Here is a 24,592-nt window from a genome sequence, read left to right as displayed (position 1 = left end):
GTTTTCAGAGTGGACCATATTAGATATATTCTATTATGGCCTATCTGAGTTTTCCAAGATGTCATTGGACCACTCTGCAGGTGGATCCATTCACCTAAAGAAAACGCCTGCAGAAGCTCAAGAACTTATTGACATGGTTGCAAATAACCAGTTCATGTACACTTCTGAGAGGAATTTCGTAAATAATGGGACGCCTCAAAGGAAGGGAGTTCTTGAAATTGATGCTCTGAATGCCATTTTGGCTCAGAACAAAATGTTGACTCAGCAAGTCAACATGATTTCTCAAAGTCTAAATGGATGGAAAAATGCATCCAACAGTACTAAAGAGGCATCTTCTGAAGAAGAAGCTTATGATCCTGAGAACCCTGTAATAGCAGAGGTAAATTACATGAGTGAACCTTATGGAAACACCTATAATTCATTATGGAGAAATCATCCAAATTTCTCATGGAAGGATCAACAAAAGCCTCAACAAGGCTTTAATAATGGTGGAAGAAACAGGTTCAGCAATAGCAAACCTTTTCCATCATCTTCTCAGCAACAGACAGAGAATTCTGAACAGAGCTCCTCTAATTTAGCAAACTTAGTCTCTGATCTGTCTAAGGCCACTTTAAGTTTCATGAGTGAGACAAGGTCCTCCATCAGAAATTTGGAGGCACAAGTAGGCCAGCTGAGTAAGAAAGTTACTGAAACACCTCCTAGTACTCTCCCAAGCAATACAGAAGAGAATCCAAAGAGAGAGTGCAAGGCCATTGATATACTCAACATGGCCGAATGCAAGAAAGAGGGAGAGGACGTGAATCCCAATGAGGAAGACCTCATGGGACATCTCTCAAGCAAGAAGGAGTTCCCTATTGAGGACCTAAAGGAATCTGAGGTTCATATAGAGACCATAGAGATTCCACTAAACCTCCTTCTACCATTCATGAGCTCTGAGAACTATTCTTCCTCTGAAGAGGATGAAGATGTAACTGGAGAGCAAGTTGCTCAATATCTAGGAGCCATCATGAAGCTGAATGCTAAGTTGTTTGGTAATGAGACTTGGGAAAGTGAACCTCCCTTGCTCATTAGTGAACTAGATACATGGGTTCATCAAACTCTACCTCAAAAGAGACAAGATCCTTGCAAATTCTTAATACCCTGTACCATAGGCACCATGACCTTTGACAAAGTTTTGTGTGACCTAGGGTCAGGCATAAATCTTATGCCACTCTCTGTAATGGAGAAACTGGGGATCATTGAGGTACAGCCTGCCTTATTCTCATTACAATTGGTAGACAAGTCAGTAAGACAAGCTTATGGATTAGTAGAGGACGTGTTAGTAAAGGTTAAAGGCCTTTATAGTCCTGATTACTTCATAATCTTAGACACTAGGAAAGAGGAGGATGAATGCATCATCCTTGGAAGACCTTTCCTAGCCACAGCAGAAGTTGTGATAGATGTTAACAGAGGAGAATTAGTCATTCAATTGAATGGGGACTACCTTGTGTTTAAGGCACACGGGTATCCTTCTGTAACAAGAGAGAGTAAGCATGTAGAGCTTCTCTCAGTACAGAGTCAAACAGAGCCCCCACAGTCAAACTCTAAGTTTGGTGTTGGGAGACCACAACCAAACTCTAAGTTTGGTGTTGAATCCCCATAACCAAACTCTAAGTTTGGTGTTGGGACTATACAACATTGACCTGATCACCTGTGAGGCTCCGTGAGAGCCCACTGTCAACCTATTGACATTAAAGAAGCGCTTATTGGGAGGCAACCCAATTTTTATTTATCTAATTTTATTTTATTTTCATTGTTCTTTTATGTTTTATTAGGTTCATGATCATGTGGAGTCACGAAAAAAATATAAAAATTAAAAACAGAATCAAAAACAGCAGAAGAAAAATCACACCCTGGAGGAAGGACTTACTGGTGTTTAAACGCCAGTAAGGAGCATCTGGCTGGCGTTCAACGCCAGAACAGAGCATGGATCTGGCGTTGAACGCCAGAAACAAGCAACATCCTGGTGTTTAAACGCCAGGAATGCACCCTGAAAAATGTTATTGATGATCTGAAAAATCATGAAATTGATTCTTGAAGCAAGAAAAAGCAGTGAAAAACAAAAGCTTGCGAAAAAAAATATTGGCGGAAAAAAAATTTCGAAAGAAAAAGAAAAAGCAAGCAGAAAAAGCCAATAGCCCTTAAAACCTAAAGGCAAGGGTAAAAAGGATCCAATGCTTTGAGCATCAATGGATAAGAGGGCCCAAGGAAATAAAATCCAGGCCTAAGCGGCTAAATCAAGCTGTCCCTAACCATGTGCTTGTGGCATGTAGGTCCAAGTGAAAAGCTTGAGACTGAGTGGTTAAAGTCGTGATCCAAAGCAAAAAGAGTGTGCTTAAGAGCTCTAGACACCTCTAACTGGGGACTCTAGCAAAGCTGAGTCACAATCTGAAAAGGTTCACCCAGTCATGTGTCTGTGACATTTATGTATCTTATGGTAATACTGGAAAATAAAGTGCTTAGGGCCACGGCCAAGACTCATAAAAGTAGCTGTGTTCAAGAATCAACATACTTAACTAGGAGAATCAATAACACTATCCGAAATTCTAAGTTCCTAGAGAAGCCAATCATTCTGAACTTCAAAGGAAAAAGTGAAATGCCAAAACTGTTCAGAAGCAAAAAGCTACAAGTCCCGCTCATCTAATTAGAATTAATATTCATTGATATTTTGAGATTTATAGTATATTCTCTTCTTTTTATCCTAATTGATTTTCAGTTGCTTGGGACAAGCAACAATTTAAGTTTGGTGTTGTGATGAGCGGATAATTTATACGCTTTTTGGCATTGTTTTTAGGTAGTTTTTAGTATGATCTAGTTACTTTTAGGGATGTCTTCATTAGTTTTTATGCTAAATTCACATTTCTAGACTTTACTATGAGTTTGTGTGTTTTTCTGTGATTTCAGGTATTTTTTGGCTGAAATTGAGGGACTTGAGCAAAACTCTGATAGAAGGCTGACAAAGGACTGATGATGCTATTGGAATCTGACCTCCCTGCACTCGAAATAGATTTTCTGGAGCTACAGAACTCTAAATGGTGCGCTCTTAATGACGTTGGAAAGTAGACATCCAGAGCTTTCCAGTAATATATAATAGTTCATACTTTATTCGAGATTTGATGACGTAAACTGGCGCTCAACGCCAGTTCCATGCTGCATTCTGGAGTCAAACGCCAGAAACATGTCACGAACCAGAGTTGAACGCCAAAAATACGTTACAACTTGGCGTTCAACTCCAAAAGAAGCCTCAGCTCGTGTAAAGATCAAGCTCAGCCCAAAAACACACCAACTGGGCCCCGGAAGTGGATTTATGCATCAATTACTTACTTCTGTAAACCCTAGTAGCTAGTCTAGTATAAATAGGATAGTTTACTATTGTATTAGAGATCTTTGATCAGTTTATGCGATCTTAGACATTGGGGGCTGGCCTCTCGGCCATGCATGGACCTTCATCACTTATGTATTTTCAACGGTGGAGTTTCTACACACCATAGATTAAGGGTGGGGAGTTCTGCTGTACCTCAAGTTTTAATGCAAGTACTTCTATTTTTTATTCAATTCGACTTATTATTGTTCTAAGATATTCGTTGCACTTCAACTTGATGAATGTGATGATCCGTGACACTCATCATCATTCTCACCTATGAACACGTGACTGACAACCACTTCCGTTCTACCTTAGACCGAGCGCATATCTCTTGGATTCCTTAATCAGAATCTTCGTGGTATAAGCTAGAATTGATGGTGGCATTCATGGGAATACGGAAAGTCTAACCTTGTCTGTGGTATTCCGAGTAGGATTCCAGGATTGAATGACTGTGACGAGCTTCAAACTCGCGATTGTTGGGCGTTAGTGACAGACGCAAAAAGATCAAGGGATTCTATTCTGACATGATCGAGAACCGACAGATGATTAACTGTGCTGTGACAGAGCATTTGGACCATTTTCACTGAGAGGATGGGATGTAGCCATTAACAACGGTGATGCCCTACATACAGCTTGCCATAGAAAGGAGTTACAAAAATGGGATAAAAGTAGTAAGAAAGCAGAGATTCAGATGGAACACAGCACCTCCACACACTTATCTGAAATTCCCACCATTGAATTACATGAGTAACTCTATCTTTATTTTCTGTTTAAATTTATTATTATTATTCGAAAATCCAATAATCTCTTAATATAGTTGAATCCGCCTGACTGGGATTTACAAGATGACCATAGCTTGCTTCATACCAACAATCTCTGTGGGATCGACCCTTACTCACGTAAGGTATTACTTGGATGACCCAGTACACTTGCTGGTTAGTTGTGCGGAGTTGTGACTAAGTGTTATTCACTTTTGAGAGCGCTACCAAGTCTTTGGAGCCATTGTTGATGATCACAATTCCGTGCACCAAATTTCTTTGGCAACCAACACCCGTTCCTTCACCAATTAACACTCCAAGAAGCACCTTAAGTTGGTAATCCATTTCCAAGATAGCAAGTTGTTGTGGGCCGATGAAGCTCATTGAGGATATTGTTACCCACTCAATTTGCCCTTGGGTTGGAGTCACCCTATTAAACTCTTGCATGAAAGCTTCCACTTCTTGGGTGTCTTCCTCTTCCTCAATACCCATATCTCTCACAAACTCTAGAGGGGAAGGTTCATCAAGATCATTGATGGGATTGACCATGGTAGACAAAAAATCATTGATGATACAATTGACTTCTTGATCAAACTCCCTCAATTCTCTGTTTACCTCTTCTGGTGCAGTCCTCTCACCTTCCTCCTTTTGTGACTCAATTTTTTGCTCCACCCCTTCTACTTTAGGCTCCATGTTCTCCTCCTCACTACACTCCTTACTTGATCATCCACCTTCTTCAAGGGGGAAGTCTTGAGTGCTTTGAGCGTAGTAAGGCCAAGCGGTTCACTACTTCGGTTATGGTAGACATGAACTCCCCTTGCTTTTTCCAGAATCCTTCTTGCTCTTAGAGAAACGCTTGAAGGTCTTGTTATTCTTGGGGAAAGGGTTAGAGCACTTCATCTTTAGGTGAGAAAGAAGGTTCAATGGTTGGGAGAAAGGTTGTGTAGTTGGAAGGTGTGTTATGTAGGTGAGTATATTGAGGTGGTGCGTAAGGAGGTGATGGCTCATATGGTTGGTGGCAAGGTGATGAACGGATAATTTATACGCTTTTTGGCATTATTTTTAGTATGTTTTAGTTAGTTTTTATTATATTTTTATTAGTTTTTAGTTAAAATTCACTTTTCTGGACTTTACTATGAGTTTGTGTGTTTTTCTGTGATTTCAGGTATTTTCTGGCTGAAATTGAGGGACCTGAGCAAAAATCTGATTCAGAGGCTGAAAAGGACTGCAGATGCTGTTGGATTCTGACCTCCCTGCACTCGAAGTAGATTTTCTGGAGCTACAGAAACCCAATTGGCGCGTTCTTAATTGCGTTGGAAAGTAGACATTCTGGGCTTTCCAGAAATATATAATAGTCTATACTTTGCCCGAGATTTGATGGCCCAAACAGGCGTTCCAAGTCAGCTCAAGTATTCTGGCGATTAACGCCGTAACTGGCACAAGAATGGGAGTTAAACGCCCAAACTGGCACAAAAACTGGAGTTTAACTCCAAGAAAAGTCTCTACACATAGAAGCTTCAATGCTCAGCCCAAGCACACACCAAGTGGGCCCGGAAGTGGATTTTTATGTCATTTACTCATCTTTGTAAACCCTAAGTTACTAGTTCTCTACAAATAGGACCTTTTGCTATTGTATTTTCATGTTTGGATCTTTGGATCTTTGGATCATTTTAGATCTTTTGATCATCTTTGGACGTCTCGTTCTTAGATTATGGGGGCTGGCCTCACGGCCATGCCTGAACCTTGTTCTTATGTATTTTCAACGGTGGAGTTTCTACACACCATAGATTAAGGTGTGGAGCTCTGCTGTACCTCGAGTATCAATGCAATTACTATTGTTCTTCTATTCAATTCGGCTTATTCTTGTTCTAAGATATCACTTGTTCCTCAACTTAATGAATGTGATGATCCGTGACACTCATCATCATTCTCACCTATGAACGTGTGCCTGACAACCACCTCCGTTCTACCTTAGATTGAGTGGATATCTCTTGGATTCCTTAATCAAAATCTTCATGGTATAAGCTAGAATTGATGGCGGCATTCAACAGAATCCGGAAGGTCTAAACCTTGTCTGTGGTCTTCTGAGTAGGATTCAAGGATTGAATGACTGTGACGAGCTTCAAACTCCTAAAGGCTGGGCCTTAGTGACAAACGCAAAAGAATCACTGGATTCTATTCCAACCTGATTGAGAACCGACAGATGATTAGCCGTGCTGTGACAGAGCTCGTTGAACATTTTTACTGAGAGGACGGGACTGTAGCCATTGACAACGGTGATGCCCAACATACAGCTTACCATGGAAAGGAGTAAGAAGGATTGGATGAAGACAGTAGGAAAGCAGAGAGACGGAAGGGACAAAGCATCTCCATACGCTTATCTGAAATTCTCACCAATGAATTACATAAGCATCTCTATCTTTACTTGATGTTTTATTTATCATTTATCCTCCATAACCATTTGAATCCGCCTGACTGAGATCTACAAGATGACCATAGCTTGCTTCATACCAACAATCTCCGTGGGATCGATCCTTACTCGCGTAAGGTTTATTACTTGGACGACCCAGTGCACTTGCTGGTTAGTTGTGCAGAGTTGTGATAAAGAGTTGAGATTGCAATTGAGCGTACCATGTTGATGGCGCCATTGATGATCACAATTTTCTGCACCACAAGGTATATAAACATTTGGCTTCCATGGAGGCGGATGGTGTGGTGCTTGAAGGTTTGTTATTTGAGGGTTGTGTAGGGGGTACTGTTCATACCCTTGAGTTCGCTATGCACATTGGGGAGGGTTTGGCTCGTTGTAGCATGAGGGAGGTGGTTGCCATAAGTGTTGCTCATACACAATTGGTGGGCCCTTAATTGATTCTCCCACTCCATGATGCAATCCCACTTTGAATTCATCATTCCCTGGAACACAATCACAACTAATCTCCAAGCAACAAGGGTGATAACTCATAGAAAAAGTAGAAAATAAAAGCAAAAGACATCAATAAACAAGAAAGATAAACACCTAAATATTAGCAAAAACAACCAAATATTCAAAATATAGGATATTTACACTATTGACATATTTACAACAACTAAAACATGACACCAATTATATCCCGGGCAACGGCGCCAAAAATTTGATAAGCTGAGAATTGAACCAGTTTGGATTTTTCCACTTAAAATAACTTCCATTGCAAGTATAGACCAAACCGGCAATCAACTCCCACCATCAATGTTTGATTTTCAAATAAAAATATTACCTTGAGTAATTAAACCTCGGGTTATTCTCACTAGGAATGCAATAAGATGTCACACTTTCGGTTGTAAGGATAAAGGGGTTTTGAAATCAAGGAACAAACAATTAAAAGAACTAAGAAATAAAAGAACTAAGAAATGATCAAAATTGAAATTAATGTAAGTAAAAAGGAAGCTAGATCAAAACTTGGTGAATGTGCTATAAATGCATAAACGAGCCTTGACTTGGGAATGAGACTTAAGGAGTCCTATCATCATCATAACCACAACTATGGCAACTGTGATGAGTCAATCTCGCTTCGTCTACCCCTAACATCGAGGAGTAAGTCAAGCAAGCATAATTGACCTTAATCCATAAGTCCTAGCTAACTTACCAAATTAATTTGTAAAAAGCTAGCGTCAATAGAAACAAGAGTCAACTAACTACCCAAGAATTGCCACGAAATGACGGACATTATGACTCTAGTATCCTAGGAACTCAAATTCCAAGCCAAGGTGTAAAAATCTACTCAAAATCCATAATTGGCATTTTCACAAACACCTTGTGGGTATAAAATCAAAACATGTAAAATTGCAAAGAAAAATAAAAGCTACAACCAAAATATTCACAAAACTAACAATAAACAACCAATCAAGCATATATAAAGCATAAAACATGAAATTCATCAATCAAAACTTCAAGATACCGAAATTGCATATATAAACAAAGTAACTTGAACCATAAGAAAATAAAAGCAAAAGTGATGTAATTAAAGAGAAGAATAAGAGTACTTACAAAAGGGTTGATCAACCCAAGATGAAAACTTAAAACTATAAAATGCTACAATGGAAATTAACAAAACCCTAGGAGAGCATTATCTACTCTACTCCTGCTCCTAATGCATTTTCTACCTAAAAGAAAAGTGTCCTAAGCTAATCCTACCTAATTCCTTCATATGTGTTGATATCCCTTCATATAGCATCTCAAACCAGCCTTCAACTTTCCAAAATTGGGCCAAAAGAGCCCCAAAATCGCGAGCCACATGCTTCATTAATGAAGTCACGCACATGGACCTGTGCGTACGCACACTTTGTTGAACTTTCACTTGTGCGTACACACAGATGTATACGTATGCACACATGCTGATTTGCCTCTTGTGCGTACGCAGAGGTGGTTGTGCGCACGCACACGTCAGTGTGTGCTTCTCCTTTGTTTTCTTCATGTGTTCTCCCTTCTTGCATGCTTCCTTCCACTTTTGCCTAGCCATTCATGCCAAAATGACCTAAAATGACTCACAAAACATATCACAGCATCGAATGGCATAAAAGTGGAATTAAAATCACTAATTTAAACACAAAAATGCATGTTTTCACATTTATGTCCAAAATAGGGAGAAATCACAAAAGTTTGCTATTTTGGTGAATAGGTGTGAGTTTATGTGATGAAATCCATCCAATTCAAGCTAAAATATATCATCTAATATGGATTCATCACTTGCATTCAACGCCAGCAATGCTGCACTTTTTGGGCGTTGAACGCCCATTAAGGATACCCTGTGTGGCGTTGAGCGCCCACTCTGACCTCCTTGTCTGGCGTTCAACACCAGCAAGGTACATGCTCCAGGGTGTTCTGTTTCCAGTTTTGATTGTCTCTATTTCTGTTCTAATGACTGCATATGATCACAAACCTAAAGAAACAAAACAAAGAAAAATAGAGATAAATGATTATGGTTGGGTCGCCTCCCAACAAGCACTTCTTTAATGTCACTAGCTTGATGCTTAGCTCCATACAGAGATGGATAGGCGCTCATAACTTCGCCCCTTATAGTGAACTTCTTGCCTGTGCTTTCATGGATAAGTGATGAGTGGATATTTTATACGCTTTTTGGCATAGTTTTCATATAGTTTTTAATAGGTTTTATTTAGTTTATATTAAGTTTTTACAAGTTTTAGTGTTAAATTCACATTTTTGGATTCCACTTTCTGTTTTTGCATTTTTGTACCATTTCAGGTATTTTCTGGCTGAAATTGAGGAGCTGGAGCAGAAGTCTAATTCAGAGACAGAGAAAGCACTGCAGATGCTGTCCGGATTTGACCTTCTTGCACTCGAAGAGATTTTCTAGAGCTAAAAAGGTCCAAATAGAGCATTCTGAATGGCTATGGAAAGCTGACTTCCAGAGCTTTCCAGAAATGTATAATAGTCCATACGTTGTTTCGGATTAGTAGGCCCCAAACTGGCATCTAACGCTAGTTTCCTGCCCCCTTTCTGGCATCCAGCGCCCAAGGAGCATAGCCCAATGTCCAAACACCTAGAGGGGACCCCCTAGCTAACGTTCTACACCCAAGAGACCTCATAGCACATGGATCTCATCAAACTCAGCCCAAACACTCACCAAGTGGGACCCGGATGTGGATTTTAGCACTAAAAAGACTGTTTTACCCTTACTAGTCATTAGTTTAGTATTTAAGGGATTTAATTCATGTTATTCGAATACTTTTAACATCACTTGACCATCATACACAATTTATCATTGTATTTCACTTCAGAATGAGTTTCTAAACCTCCTAGGTTGAGGGAAGGAGCTCTGCTGAGTCCTATGAATTATAAAAGTATTACTATTTCTTCTCCGATCCGTGTTTAATTTATCTCTAAGATGTATATCCTCTCTTCAATGTGGTGAATAGGATGGTCGAACAATTAGCTCTATTCATCACACTAAGATGAACGTGCCTGACAAACACCTGCGTCTACTTAGGTTCGTGTGAATACGTGACTAGAAAGCACGAGCTAACAGCTATGTTTATACATCTCTCAGACGGTTAATCTTTGACTTGGTTGGGGACTTCTCAAGACACTAGCTCAGCCAATTTTCGGGGAGATTAGGGTCTCCGTGGTATAGGCTAGAATCCAAAGAAGTAGCATTCTCTGATCCGGAAGATTTGACCTTGTCTGTGGCACTTTGAGTAGGATCGCCAGGAGAATGACTTGCTAGCGCTTCACCCTTCATCAGATTGGATGACCACGGCCAATGGCGTTCAATCTGTAGCAGAGGAGATCAATGACCACGGCCTATGGCGTTGATCACATACAACCTACCATAGAAGAGATCACTTACAAGCAGAGAAGATAGTACTACCAGAATTAATTCAGAAAGGCTAAGCGATTCTAATCCTTAACTATTCTCTTTTCATAGTTTACACAACTTCTGAGTTCTAATTACTCTTTTTCTCTATTTCCATTAGTGACTCTATTTGATATAAAAAGTAATTTATACAATATTAAAACACGTTAAATCCTTCTGATCTTCCTAACTAAGATCTGCAGGATAACCATAGCTTGCTTCAAATCATAATCTCTATGGGATTGACCCTGACTTACTCAGGTATTACTTGGACGACACAGTGCACTTGTTGGTACAATAGTAAGAAGGTGTGGGGATTCGTGCTATTGAGTTTGGACAAACTGACGGATTGTCTCGCTCCCTGGATCAGGTATTGTCTTTGATTTTTGCAAGAGTATAACTTTCTTTTTTTTTATTTGAGTCCTTGTTTGTGTTCTTGTTGAGTCTTCTATTTTTCTTCTCTATTTGTTTTCAAAAATTTATAAAGCTTTGCAAAAATGTTTTTATTTTCTTTGTTTAATTCTTGTTCTTGGTTAGAGTCTTGTGTTTATGTTCTTGGTAACTTTTTATTTATTAATTACAGCAATTTTCGAATTTTTTTCGGTATCTTCCTTTCAAAAAAAATAATTTTCCTTGGGTTAAATCTTGTGTCCAGTTTTTAAGTTCGGTGTTTTCTTGTTTATTTTCTTTTGATTTTCGAAAATTGTGTTTTAGTTTTCTAAAAATTTAAAGTTTGGTGTCATTTTTTATGTTCTTTTTTTCTTTGAGTCATTGAGTTTTTGTTTTTTCTTTTGTGTGTTCTTGTTAGTCTTCAAGGTGTTCTTGTGTTTTATTTGTGTTTTGATCTTAAAATTTTTAAGTTTGGTGTTCCTTGGTGTTTTCCCTCCAAATTTTCGAAAATAAGGAGCATTAGATCTAAAAATTTTAAGTGTAGTGTCTTTTACTTGTTTTTCTCTTTCATCATTAAATTCAAAAAATAAAAAAAATAACTTTTCTAACTTAATTCTAACCATAATTTTTGAAATTTTTCATAAAAATTCAGATTTCAAATTTAAAATTTAAACCTTTTCAAAATTCAAATCTTTTTCAAAATTTAAAAATTCAAATTTTCAAATTTCAAATTTTATTTTTTTTGAATTTTCAAATTTAAAATCTTAAATTCAAATCCCTTTTTAATTGGTTACTTATCTTCTCTCTCCTCTTTCAAAACTTCCTAACTAACTATTCTACTCTTCTCTTTTCTTTTTTGAACTTTTATTTCTTTTTAATTAATTTTTATTTCGGTTTAATTAAAATAAATAAAATAAAAATAAAAAATATTTTAATTATTGTTTATCTTCTCTACTTCTATCTCTTCTTATACTCCCTCTATCTTATTCCTTCTTCATCTTCTACCTTTCTTAATCATGAATCCAAGTGGGAATGAAGAGTTCAGAAGAACTCTGGGATCTTATACAAATTCCAATGCTAACTTCTATGGAAGAAGTATTAACATACCTCAAATCAGAGCTAGTAGCTTTGAATTAAACCCTTAACTTATTACTCTGGTACAGCAAAACTGCCAGTATTCTAGCCTTCCTTAAGAAGAATCTACAGAATTCCTGGCAAATTTCTTAAATATTTCTGACACAGTACACAGTGAGGGAGTAGACCAAGATGTCTATAGATTATTGCTTTTTCCTTTTGCTGTAAAGGACCAAGCAAAATGGTGGTTGAATAACCAACCTAAAGCTAGTTTAAAATCTTGGAAACAGTTAGTGGACAAGTTTTTAAATCAATACTTCCCCCCGAGAAAGATGACCTAGCTGAGGCTGGACATCCAAGGCTTCAAACAAGGAGATAGTGAATCTCTTTATGATGCTTGGGAGAGGTATAGGAGGATGCTAAGAAAATGTTCCACTAAAATGTTTTCAGAATGGGTACAGTTAGACATCTTCTACTATAGGCTTTCAGACATGGCTAGAATGTCTTTGGATCACTTTGTTGGTAGTTCCATAATAATGAGAAAGAACATTGGAAAGGCTCAAGAGCTTATTGAGATAGTTGCCACTAATCAACATCTGTATTCATCTCCTGAGGACTCTATAAAAGGACAGGTTATGGTAGTAGCTGCTGAATCTAACCCTCCAGAGCAGGATGACCCATTGACTCAGCAACTGCAAGCCCTTGGCCAGCAACTACTGGAACTACAAGAGGCCCTGTGAGAAACTCAGGCTTTTAACAGGAATGTAGAAGCCCAGTTGAGTCTAACAAGGCAGCAGTTATCTAAGCAGATAACAGATGAATGCCAAGCTATTCAACTAAGAAGTGGGAAAATCTTAAGCACCCAACCTCAGTACAATAAGAACGAAAAGCCCATAGAGGATAACCAGGTCTCTGCACAAGATAACTCTGGGCATTTAAATGCCTAGAGAGGTATCCCTCTTGGCGTTGAACGCCAGAAAAGGGCAGAGATTGGGCGTTCAAATGCCTAGAGAGGTATCCCTCTTGGCGTTGAACGCCATGAAAGGGCAGAGATTGGGCATTCAAACGCCCAAGGGGGCAGCAGCATGGGCGTTGAACACCCAAGCAAGGGAGGTCAGCCACTCACTAATAACAACCCTCCTAAGCAAGCTAGTAACCCCCATTCTAGCCTACAAGGCAATTGGCCTTCATCAACCAAGATTGATGATTATAAGGTTAAGATTCCATTTCCTCAAAAACTCTGTCAAGAGGAAAAGGATAAACAGTTTGCCCGCTTTGTGGAGTATCTCAAAATATTAGAGATAAAGATCCCTTTTGCAGAGGCTCTTGAATAGATACTTTCTTATTCAAAGTTCATGGGACATTCTAAGTCAAAAGAAGGATTGGAGAGAAACACAAACAGTCCTCCTCACTGAGGAATGCAGTGCAATCATTCAAAACAGCTTACCAGAGAACCTTAAAGATCCTGGAAGCTTTATGATACCATGCACTTTGGGTGATGCTTATACAAGGACAGCTTTATGTGACCTTGGGGCAAGCATCAACCTAATACCCGCTTCTTTAATAAAGAATCTCTGTTTGACTGATAAAGTCAAACCAACCCACATATGCCTTCAACTTGCTGATGGTTTTATTAAGATACCATCAGGAGTAATTGAGGACATGATCGTTAGGGTTGGACCATTTTCCTTTCCCACTGACTTTGTGGTATTGGACATGGAGGGGCTCAAGAGTGCATTGCTTATCCTAGGAAGACCTTTCCTAGTTACAGGACGAACCCTCATTAATGTTGAAAAAGGGAAAGTAACCTTAAGAGTCAATGAGGAAAAGTTCGTCCTAAATGCTGTCAAAGCTATGCAGCATCCGGACATTCCTGAGGAATGTATGAGCATTGAGCTCATTGATTCCCTAGTGGAAGAGGTGAACATGGCCGAAAGCTTCAAGGACAGGCTTGATGATATCCTTGAGATACTCAGCCTGATTCAGAGGAACCTTTGGAAACCTCTGAGGAAAAGGAGAAGCCTCCAAAGCTTGAGCTTAATCCATTCCCATCCTCCCAGAAATATGCATTTCTCGGAGATGGAAATACCTATCATGTGATCATAAGCTCTGAATTAGAGCCACGGGAAGAAAAAGCACTAATTCAAGTGCTCAAAATACATAAGACTGCCCTTGGGTGGACTATAAGTGACCTTAAGGGCATTAGCCCGGCACGATGCATGCATAAAATCCTACTGGAGGATAATGCCAAACCAGTGGTGCAACCACAGAGGCGATTGAATCCAGCCATGAAGGATGTAGTGCAGAAGGAAGTCACTAAGCTCTATGAGGCTGGGATTATTTATCCTGTTTCTGACAGCCCATAGGTGAGCCTTGTCCAGGTTGTTCCTAAGAAGGGAGGAATAACAGTGGTTCACAATGAAAAGAATGAGCTGATCTCAAAAAGGACAGTTATAGGGTGGCGTATGTGCATTAATTATAGAAGACTCAATGATGCCACCAGGAAAGACCACTTTCCTAAAAAGCACCAATGACATCTTAGTTCAAATTTGACATTATGCTTTCAACTTAGTGATTTTTCTCATTACACTTGTTTTTCTTCTTGTGCATTGAGCCTATTGTGCTTCATCTTTACTATCTATGTGCTCATTACCTATTAGTTGCTTCTTTGTACCATATTGCAAGATTTATGATTCTACTTTCTTTAAGTCCAATTTATTCTATTTGCATGCTTCGTTGTCTTGGGGTTAGAATGGGTAAATGGTTTTCTTGTGTTTAGTACCTTACTTGCATGTGTTACTTGTTGTTGTTATTGATGCTTGAACCCATTCTTCTCATGCTTTACACTTGCAAGCTTCTCTCTCTTGCATCTCATGCTAGTGATATGCCTCCAGGATTATATTGTCGTCTTGCTTATATGTTGCAACTGTCATATCTTTAGGACACTTTATTCCTTTGTGGTATTATTGCTCACTTGCATGTTGTTCTTTTAGTGTTGTTCCTTTGAGTTTAATGTTTTCTCTTTTCCTTCCTTTTTCAGGATGACCATCAAAAAGGGCAAGGAAAAGGCTTCGAAAAAGCCACCTACAAAGAAAGCACCTCAAAGAACAACCTCTAAGGCGCACCCCGTACCAAAAGTTAAGCCTCCCTTCAAGAGGGTGAAAAAGGTCATTGATGCGGTGGAAATTGGCAAGTTAAGAAATTATTATAAGAGATACGTTGCAAGTACAGTCCTTAACCAGCCGAAAATCCGCTTATCAATTTAGAAGGGTTGTCACAATATTGAAATTAAAATACTGGGAGTATGAATCCCAGGTCGTCTCCCAACGAGTTACAGAAAGATGTGCTATTTTATTAATCAGACATTTTCAAAAATGGTTGAGTTGATAAATAGGAAATTAAATCAGAGAATTTAGATAATTTAAATAAAAGCCTTGACTGGGAGTAGATTAGTTGGAAGCGCTATTCTTGCTGAAGTACTCTCAAGATTAATTGATAATTGAAGGTTACTATGCTTAGTTATCCCTTACTGGATAGAGGAAAGTCAAGCAAGTTGGAAAACTATTTCTAGACATAAGTCCTAATCCTCTCCCTTGGGAAGGACTAGTGTCAATGACTAGAGGGTGATTCAACAATAAACCCAATTACAATTTTTCTCTTGAGTAATCCAACTTAAAGTTTCCTTTCAATCATCTCCCAATCAAGTTATAGAACTACTCGCTCATTATGTTTGTAAAATCCATGAAATAAGAAAAGGAAATATTGGAAGACATGATAAATAATAATCAAAGGAATCAATTAAAAATAAAAATAGTTCTTGTATTAATAAATTCTAAAAGTAATCCAATGTCAACTTATGGAAAAATTAAGAATATGGAAGAGTAAATGAAAAATAAATAACAAGCTATAATGACTAGTACCGGAGGTAGACTCTTCTCAAAAGCTAAAGCCAAAAGTCTTCAAATCCTAATTTATGAATGTTCAAGTGAAAAACTTAGGGAAGGAGTAAATTCAGATCTAAAAAACTTGAAAATATGCGGAATGAATTGTTGTTCTTGTCTCTGCATGTTCCCTGCTTCTAATATGTGTTTCTGGGCCGAAAACTAGGTTGAAATGCGGCCCAGAAACTCTGCCAGTGACTTTTGTAATTCTGTAGATCGCACATGTCACGCGGCCACGCCGTCTACGCGATCGCGTCACTCAGCATTTCTCGTACCACGCGTGCGCGTCATCCATGCACTCGTGTCGTTCGTGCAGCTATCAATCTGCGCGGTTGCATCAGGCACGCGAGCGCGTCATTGTGATTTCTTCTATTTCGCGCGGTCGCGTCATCCATGCAACCGGGTGACTTCTCGCTGGTCATCTCCTCAATTCTTTGTGTTCCTTCCATTTTTTCACGCTTCCTCTTCATTACTTACGCCATTCTTGCCCTATGAAGCCTGAAACACTTAACACACAGATCACGGCATCGAATGGTACAAAGTAAGATAAAAATATATAACTAAAAGATCTTAGGAAGCAAGTTTTTAATCATAGGATATTTTTGGGAAGGAATTGTAAATACATGCAAATCATATGAATAAGCGGGTGAAGACTTGATAAAACCACACAATTAAACACAATATGAATCATAAAATAGTGGTTTATCAACCTCCCCACACTTAAACATTAGCATGTCCTCATGCTAAGTTGAAGGAGATAAATATGAATGAATAGGAACATGTAAGACTCATGTAATGCAATGCAACCTATATACATAAGAATGTAACTATATGAGTTTGTCTACATGGTTAAAAATAGATAAGTTCTCTAAGACAAAACATGGGGCAGATTTCACTAATTCAATTCATATCGTAGAAGCAGATAAATTTGTAAGAAGATAGCTTGTGAAAGCAGGGAGTACAGGATTGAGCATCGAACCCTTACTGTTGGTGCGTGTGCACTCTAATCAACTCAAGTATATGGGGTAATCACTCTATCCTTCTCTAATCATGCTTTCAAAAATTTTGTTTTTCACCTAATCAATCAATAATTTTAAAATGCCAATGCAAACATCATGAGGTCTTTTCATGGTTGTAATGGGGCTAAGATAAAGGTGGGGGTACACATATGGCTAAGTGAGCTTGTATATTGAATCTTTAATTAACCTAAGCTCTCACCTAACATACATATATTCTATATAATTGTAACATTCATCTTAGCTCCCCAAAATCTCCTTTTCACATTCCATATTCATGTCTCAACCTTTATTTTAATTTCATCACATGTGCATTGATTATTTAAACTCTTAACTTATTATTGGGGTAATTTTGTCCCCTTATTTACTAAAATAAAATTTTTTTTTTGTATAGCTTATCAATGCACAAAGATTTGTAATTTCCTTTTATGGTTTCACATGAATAGGTACCCAAATTCCCTTTATTCTATTATGACATATTTTCTATTACCCTTTATTCCCACAACTTTCCCATACTCAGTTAACACACAAATTCTATCTTAAGCTAACCAAAGATTCAATTGGGATTTTTAATTATTTTCCGCTTAAGGCTAGTAATGTGGTACAATATAGAACGAATGGGATTAAAAATAGCTCAAAGTGGTTAACAAAGGTGATGAGCGGATAATTTATACGCTTTTTGGCATTATTTTTAGGTAGTTTTTAATAGGATATAGTTACTTTTAGGGATGTTTTCATTAGTTTTTATGCTAAATTCACATTTCTGGACTTTACTATGAGTTCATGTGTTTTTCTGTGATTTCAAGTAATTTCTGGCTAAAATTGAGGGACCTGAGCAAAACTCTGATAAAAGGCTGACAAAGGACTGCTAATGCTATTGGATTCTGACCTCCCTGCACTCGAAATGGATTTTCTGGAGCTACAGAACTACAAATGGCACGCTCTCAACGGCGTTGAAAAGTAGACATCCAGAGCGTTCCAGCATATATATAATAGTCCGTACTTTATTCGGGATTAGACGACGCAAACTGGCGCTCAACGCCAATTCTACGCTGCATTCTGGAGTCAAACGCTAGAAACACGTCACGAACCAGAATTGAATGCCAAAAACACGTTACAACTTGGTGTACAACTCCAAAAGAAGCCTCTGCACGTGTAAAGCTCAAGCTCAGCCCAAGCACACACCAAGTGGGCCCCGGAAGTGGATTTCTGCATTAATTACTTACTTCTGTAAACCCTAGTAGCTAGTCTAGTATAAATAGAACATTTTATTATTGTATTCAGTGTCTTTTGACCGATCCTGGATCTTGGATTGTATTTTTGATCCTGTGATCACATTTTGGGGGCTGGCCATTCGGCCATGCCTGAACCTTCATCACTTATGTATTTTCAACGTTGGAGTTTCTACACACCATATATTAAGGGTGTGGAGCTCTGCTGTACCTCGAGTTTTAATGCAATTACTACTATCTTTTATTCAAATTCAATCTTATTTCTGTTCTAAGATACTACTCGTACTTCAACCTGATGCATGTGATGATCCGTGACACTCATCATCATCCGTCCCTATGAACGCGTGCCTGACAACCACTTCCGTTCTACAAGCGAAAGCTGGAGTATGTATCTCTTGGATTCCTGATGCATGACGCATGGTTGCCCTCGCCTGACAACCGAGCCTTCCATTCCATGAGATCAGAGTCTTCGTGGTATAAGCTAGAATTGATGGCGGCATTCATGAGAATCCAGAAAGTCTAAACCTTGTCTGTGGTATTCCAAGTAGGATTCCGGAATTGAATGACTGTGACGAGCTTCAAACTCGCGATTGTTGGGCGTGATGACAAATGCAAAAGAATCAAGGGATTCTATTCTGACATGATCGAGAACCGACAAATGATTAGCCGTGCCGTGACAGAGCATTTGGACCTTTTTCACTGAGAGGATGGGTGATGAGCGGATAATTTATACACTTTTTGGCATTGTTTTTAGTATGTTTTTGGTAGTTTTAGTTGAGTTTTTAGTATATTTTTATTAGTTTTTAGTTAAAATTCACTTTTCTGGACTTTACTATGAGTTTGTGTGTTTTTCTGTGATTTCAGGTATTTTCTGGCTGAAATTGAAGGTTCTGAGCAAAAATCTGATTCAGAGACTGAAAAGGACTGCAGATGCTGTTGGATTCTGACCTCCCTGCACTCGAAGTGGATTTTCTGGAGCTACAGAAGCCCAATTGGCGCGCTCCCAACAGCGTTGGAAAGTAGACATCCTGGGCTTTCCAGAAATATATGATAGTCCATACTTTGCCCAAGATTTGATGGCCCAAACCGGCGTTCAAAGTCACCTCAAGAAATCCCAGCGTTAAACGCTGGAACTGGCACCCAAATGGGAGTTAAACGCCCAAACTGGCATAAAAGCTGGCGTTTAACTCCAAGAAGAGTCTCTACACGAAATTGCTTCATTGCTCAGCCCAAGCACACACCAAGTGGGCCCGGAAGTGGATTTTTATGTCATTTACTCATTTTTGTAAACCTTAGGCTACTAGTTATCTATAAGTAGGACCTTTTACTATTGTATTAGAAGACTTTTGGTAGCTATCTTCGTTTTATGCTATCTTAGATCATTGGGAGGCTGGCCATTCGGCCATGCCTAGACCTTATGCTTATGTATTTTCAACGGTGGAGTTTCTACACACCATAGATTAAGGTGTGGAGCTCTGCTGTACCTCGAGTATTAATGCAATTACTATTGTTCTTCCATTCAATTCCGCTTGTTCTTGTTCTAAGATATCACTTGTTCTTCAACTTGATGAATGTGATGATCCGTGACACTCATCATCATTCTCACTTATGAACAAGGTGACTGACAACCACTTTTGTTCTACAAGCAACCAAGGCTCTAGTGAATATCTCTTGGATTCCTGATTGCACGATGCATGGTTGATCGCCTGACAACCGAGTGCTCGCCTGACAAAAGAGCCAACCATTCCGTGAGATCAGAGTCTTCGTGGTATAGGCGAGAACTGATGGCAGCATTCAAGAGAATCCGGAAGGTCTAACCTTGTCTGTGGTATTCTGAGTAGGATTCAATGACTGAATGACTGTGACGTGCTTCAAACTCCTAGCAGGCGGGGCGTTAGTGACAGACGCAAAAGTATCGATGGATATTATTCTGGCCTGAACGAGAACCGACAGCTGAATTCCGCTATGCTGTGACAGAGCATATGCAATTGCTTTCACTGAGAGGATGGGAGGTAGCCATTGACAACGGTGAAACCCTACACGAGCTTGCCATGGAAAGGAGTAAGAAGGATTGGATGAAGACAGTAGGAAAGCAGAGAGACGGAAGGGAAGGCATCTTCATGCGCTTATCTGAAGTTCCTACCAATGAATTACATAAGTATCTCTATCTTTATCTTTTATGTTATTTTCGTTCATCATCATATCCATTTGAGTCTGCCTGACTAAGATTTGCAAGATGACCATAGCTTGCTTCATACTAACAATCTCCGTGGGATCGACCCTTACTCACGTAAGGTATTACTTGGACGACCCAGTGCACTTGCTGGTTAGTTGTGCGAAGTTGTGTAATGCCATGGAATTGAACTACCAAGTTTTTGGAGTTCATGACCGGGGATTATGAGAGTTGTGAAAAGTATTGTTCACAATTTCGCGCACCAAGTTTTTGGCGCCGTTGCCGGGGATTGTTTGTGTATGGACAACTGACGGTTCATCTTGTTGCTTAGATTAGGTATTTTTCTTCAGAGTTCTTAAGAATGAATTCTAGTGTTTCAAGGTGATGTTCTTATCATCACCAAAGCTGATTGATTCTCATCAATTTAGCTCTTGAATGCAATGTCCTGCTGAAGCTTGGCCGGCCATGTCTAATTCCTTTAGACTAAAACTTTAGACTAACATTGCATGATTCCTGGAATTCTCATTAAGAATTTTGATACCTTTATTTTCCTTTTCACTTAATTTTCGAAAAACCCAAAAAAAAAATTACAAAATCATAAAATCCAAAAATATTTTTTGTTTGAGTCTAGAGTCTCATCTTAAGTTTAGTGTCAATTGCATGTTTCTGTTCTTATTGCATTCATGCATGTGTCCTCATTGATCTTCAAGATGTTCTTGATGATTTACTTGCTCTGATCTTTGAATTCTTTTGACTTGAGTGTTTGTGTGTCTCATATAGTGTCAGTAGTATACAAACTGCTAAGTTTGGTGTCTTGCATGCATTGTTATTTCATTCTTGTTGCATTTTGATTATTAAAAATCCAAAAATATTTTTAATTTGTGTCTTTTCAAGTCAATAATACAAAGAATTGAAGATTCAGAACATGCTGCAGAGAAATTATACAGAAAAAGCTGAGCATTCAAAAATGCCCAGTGAAGAAGACAGACTGGCGTTTAAACGCCAGCCAGGGTACCTGGTTGGGCGTTTAACGCCCAAAGAGGTAGCATTTTGGGCGTTAAACGCCAGAATGGAGGCCATTCTGGGCGTTTAACGCCAGGATGGCAAAGGGGGAAGATTTTGTTTTTCAAATCATTTTTTTTCAAATTTTCTAAGCTTTTCAAAATCAAATCTTTTTCAAATCATATCTTTTCAATCAAATGTTTTCAAAATCAATTCCTTTCCTTTTTCAAAGATACTTACTAACAATTAATGATTTGATTGAACATCTCAAATATGTTGCCTTTTCTGTTGAGGAAGGTTTAATGTTTGGATCATATCTTTTCTTGTTAGACAAGTCATTGATTTTCAAAACCAAATCTTTTAAAAAAATTGTTTTCAAAACATATCTTTTAAAACCGTTTTTAAATCAAATCTTTTCAATAATATCTCTTTAATCACATCTTTTTCAAAATTAGTTTTCAATCAAATCTTTTTAACTTCTAATTTCAAAATCTTTTTCAAAAATCACTTGATTTCTTTTCCACTTTCAATTTTCGAAAATTATCAATCAATTTTTAAAATGTTTTTGACATCTTTCTAATTAATTTTCGAAAATTCTCTTCCCTCCTTCTCACATCCTTCTATTTATGGAGTACTACTCCTTCTTAATGCACAATTCGAACTTTATCTCATCAAGTTCGAATTTTTCTACCTTCTTTCTTCTATTTTTCTTTTCCTCTGACACCTAAAGGAATCTCTATACTGTGACATAGAGGATTCCACATCTTCTTGTTCTCTTCTCTTTCATATGAGCAGGAGCAGAGACAAAGGCATTCTTATTGAAGCTGACCCTGAACCTGAAAGGACCTTGAAGAGAAAGCTAAGAGAAGCCAAAGCACAACTCTCTTTAGAGGACCTGACCGAATTCTTCAAAGAAGAAGAACACATGGCAGCCGAAAACAACAACAATGCCAACAATGCAAGGAAGGTGCTGGGTGACTTTACTGCACCTACTCCCAACTTCTATGGGAGAAGCATCTCTATCCCTGCCATTGGAGCAAACAACTTTGAGCTTAAGCCTCAATTAGTTTCTCTAATGCAACAGAATTGCAAATTCCATGGACTTCCAATGGAAGATCCTCATCAGTTTTTAGCTGAGTTCTTGCAAATCTGTGACACAGTCAAGACTAATGGGGTTGACCCTGAGGTCTACAGACTGATGCTATTCCCTTTTGCTGTAAGAGACAGAGCTAGAATATGGTTGGACTCACAACCTAAAGATAGCCTGGACTCTTGGGAAAAGCTAGTCAATGCCTTCTTGGCAAAGTTCTTTCCACCTCAAAAATGGAGTAAGCTTAGAGTGGAAGTCCAAACCTTCAGACAGAAGGATGGAGAATCCCTCTATGAAGCTTGGGAAAGATACAAACAATTAATTAGAAAATGTCCCTCAGACATGCTTTCTGAATGGAGCATCATAGGTATTTTCTATGATGGTCTCTCTGAACTATCCAAGATGTCTTTGGATAGCTCTGCTGGAGGATCTCTTCATCTGAAGAAGACGCCTACAGAGGCTCAGGAACTAATTGAGATGGTTGCAAATAACCAATTCATGTACACTTCTGAAAGGAATCCTGTGAACAATGGGACAAGTCAGAAGAAAGGAGTTCTTGAGATTGATGCTCTGAATGCCATATTGGCTCAGAACAAGATATTGATTCAACAAGTCAATTTGATTTCTCAAAGTCTGTCTGGAATGCAAAATGCACCAAGCAGTACTAAGGATGCTTCATCTGAGGAAGAAGCTTATGATCCTGAGAACCCTTCAATGGAAGAGGTGAATTACCTAGGAGAACCCTATGGAAACACCTATAATTCTTCATGGAGAAATCATCCAAATTTCTCATGGAAGAATCAAGAGAGACCTCAACAAGGTTTCAATAACAATAATGGTGGAAGAAACAGGTTTAGCAATGGCAAGCCTTTTCCATCATCTTCTCAGCAACAGACAGAGAGTTCTAAGCAGAATACCTCTGACTTAGCAACAATGGTCTCTAATCTAATCAAAACCACTCAAAGTTTCATGACTGAAACAAGGTCCTCCATCAGAAATTTGGAAGGACAAGTGGGTCAGCTGAGCAAGAAAGTTACTGAACTCCCTCCTAGCACTCTCCCAAGCAACACAGAAGACAATCCAAAAGGAGAATGCAAAGCCATAACCATGGCCGAATATGAAGAGGAAAGAGAGGAGATGGACGCCACTGAGGAAGACCTCAATGGGCGTGCACCAACCTCCTCTGAGTTCCCCAATGAGGAACCATGGGAATCTGAGGCTCAAAATGAGACCATAGAGATTCCATTGGAATTACTTCTGCCATTCATGAGCTCTGATGAGTATTCTTCCTCTGAAGAGGATGAGTATGTCACTGAAGAGCAAGTTGCTAAATACCTTGGAGCAATCATGAAGCTAAATGACAAGTTATTTGGAAATGAGACTTGGGAAGATGAACCTCCTTTGCTCACCAAAGAACTAGATGACTTGTCTAGGCAGAAATTACCTCAAAAGAGACAAGATCCTGGGAAGTTTTCCATACCTTGTACCATAGGCACCATGACCTTCAAGAAGGCCTTGTGTGACTTAGGGTCAAGTGTAAACCTCATACCCCTCTCTGTAATGGAGAAGCTAGGGATCTTTGAGGTGCAAGCTGCAAAAATCTCACTAGAGATGGCAGACAACTCAAGAAAACAAGCTCATGGACTTGTAGAGAATGTTTTGGTAAAAGTTAAAGACCATTACATCCCTACTGATTTCATAGTCCTAGAGACTGAGAAGTGCATGGATGAAACCATCATCCTTGGCAGACCCTTCCTAGCCATAGCAAAGGCTGTGATTGATGTTGATAGAGGTGAACTTATCATTCAAGTGAATGAAGAATCCTTAGTATTTAAGGCTCAAGAATATCCCTCTATCACCATGGAGAAGAAGCATGAAGAGCTTCTTTCAAAACAGAGCCAAACAGAGCCCCCACAGTCAAACTCTAAGTTTGGTGTTGGGAGGCCACAACCAAACTCTAAGTTTGGTGTTGAACCCCCACATTCAAACTCTAAGTTTGGTGTTGGGAGGTTCCAACATGACTCTGAGTATCTGTGAGGCTCCATGAGAGTCCTCTGTCAAGCTAATGACATTAAAGAAGCGCTTGTTGGGAGGCAACCCAATGTTTTATAATTAACTATTTCCTTTTGTTATTTTATTTCTTTTGTAGGTTGATGATCATGA

General features: G+C 38.8%; 1 non-coding gene across 1 annotated transcript; it reads right to left on the bottom strand.

Annotated features, from left to right (window-relative positions):
* Positions 1-22,669: 22,669 nt before the first annotated feature.
* On the bottom strand, positions 22,670-22,777 carry LOC130971596 (small nucleolar RNA R71). The gene has a single exon (XR_009082807.1). It is a non-coding gene; the product is annotated as a small nucleolar RNA R71 (small nucleolar RNA).
* Positions 22,778-24,592: the final 1,815 nt, after the last annotated feature.

This window comes from Arachis stenosperma, chromosome 3 (assembly GCF_014773155.1).
Source record: "Arachis stenosperma cultivar V10309 chromosome 3, arast.V10309.gnm1.PFL2, whole genome shotgun sequence".
In the NCBI taxonomy this organism is placed as follows: Eukaryota; Viridiplantae; Streptophyta; class Magnoliopsida; order Fabales; family Fabaceae; genus Arachis; species Arachis stenosperma.
The sequence above is the reverse complement of the archived record's forward strand: the minus strand, read 5'-3'. Positions and strand labels throughout refer to the sequence as shown.